Source organism: Mus caroli, chromosome 5, assembly GCF_900094665.2.
Source record: "Mus caroli chromosome 5, CAROLI_EIJ_v1.1, whole genome shotgun sequence".
In the NCBI taxonomy this organism is placed as follows: domain Eukaryota; kingdom Metazoa; phylum Chordata; class Mammalia; order Rodentia; family Muridae; genus Mus; species Mus caroli.
In genome coordinates, this window is record NC_034574.1 from 108,440,005 (window position 1) to 108,441,985 (window position 1,981).

Sequence of the window (1,981 nt, forward strand, 5' to 3'; positions counted from 1 at the left end):
TCAGTGGTTAAGAGCACTGACTGCTCTTCCAGAGGTCCTGAGTTCAAATCCCAGCAACCACATGGTGGCTCACAACCATCTGTAATGGGATCCGATGCCCTCTTCTGGTGTGTCTGAAGTCAGCTACAGTGTACTCATATACATAAAATAAATATATCTTTAAAAAAAAAATCCGGTATCTGTTTGTCGTCCAGGTCTTTCCCCGGCTGGGAGCAGGGAGGAAGGCTGCTGGGTTGGATGAAGTAATCTTTGTGTCTGAGGGAAGAAGGAGGAGGAATCTGGACCCATCCCAAACTGACCCTCTCCTCTTTATCAGACACACAGACACACAGACACACACACACACACACACACACACACGCACACACACACACCTCCCACCCCTGACGCTGTCTTCAAAGCTTGCCTTGGACCCCCTGACTGGCTCCAGGGCTACCTCAGCGGAGAAAGGGCCCAGCCGCCCCTAAACAATTTGCTCAGTGTTTAAGTCACTGCAGGATGTTTGCAAGAACCAGCTTCTCGGTTAAAAATATCCCATGCTGGAGGGGCCTGAGTCTGTCTCAGAACAGAGCTGCCCCACAGCCCCAAGGCTTCTTCTCTGTCACTAGGGGAATTGAGGAGATCGATTGATACCCCACCCCTCCCCATCATACTTTGAAGTCGCACTTTCTGTGTTCTAATTTGGCTCCATGATTCACTAGCTTTGTGACCCTAGGCCACACAATTAGTGTCTCTGTGTCTTGGTGCCCATGGCTATAGAGGGGGCGTCATGTTCTCTCTCAGAGGCCATAGGTCTCTACCCTGTCTGCCAATTGCCTACAGAGTTTTTTGTTTTTGTTTTGGTTTTGGTTTGTTTTTTATCCTGAAGTATAGAAGAAGAGAAGGAAGGAGAAAAAAATCCTAATACCCGGACTACATTCCAGACCAGTTGACTCAGAATGTCTGGGGACTGGGTCTGGGCAAGTAAGATATAGATAATAAACTTCCCAGGTAGTGACAAGTGCCTTCAAGGCCAAGGCATGGTGTGCTGCATAGGGACGGAGCTTGCATGCATGCTGCCTGGCACAGTGGTGAGATCATGGCGCCAAGGGTACAAGTCCTGGTGGTAGTCACCGAAGGCTGCCTGGAGGAGGGGGTAGGCAAGCTGTGAACTGAGGAATTCCCAGGACAAAGAGAGCAAGGTGGATTCTAGCAGGGTTTTAGCATCTGCAGAGCCAGGAGTCTTTGGCTCAGGGAGGAGGTGTGTTCCTCTGTGCTGGGCTTGAGCTTAGGGAGAGAGTGCAATCTTTCTAGGTCCTAGGTTCTGGATTCAGATCCAGCCACCACCTGAGACTGGAGGTGAGCTAGAAGTCAGGTAAGGGAGGAAGTATGGGCCTCCCTCCGGTCTTCTGCTGAGGTCAGAGGTCATTGAGAGTTCCTGCGACTGTTCTGGAAGCACAACAGTGATAGAGACCAGGGTTTTAAGGGGAGTCACGTCCTTTCCAGGTGTCTCCCATGAGACAGCCCTGGACTCTAGCCTGGCCTTCTCACTTGTCAGCTCCATGGCTATGGGCAGGTGACTTCACTTATGAGCCTCAGTTTCCCAGTATATAAACTAGGTGTGAACTGGATGCGATAGCCCATACCTGTGGGAGACACAGAGGTTCTTGGGCTCACAGTTAATCACTAGGGGAACCTGGAATGTTAAAAACACAGGCTTGGGGGGTGGGGTGGAAAGATGGCTCAGTGGGTTAAGAGCACTGGCTGCTCTTCCAGAGGACCCGAGTTCAATTCCCAGCACCCACATGGGGGCAAACAACTCTCTGTAAGTCTAACATCTGACATCGTCCACACAGACATGTGGGCAAAACACCAATACACATTGATGTGTTTATAAAAAGAAAGAGGGGGGCTGGTGAGATGGCTCAGTGGGTAAGAGCACCCGACTGCTCTTCCGAAGGTCCAGAGTTCAAATCCCAGCAACCACATGGTGGCTCACAAC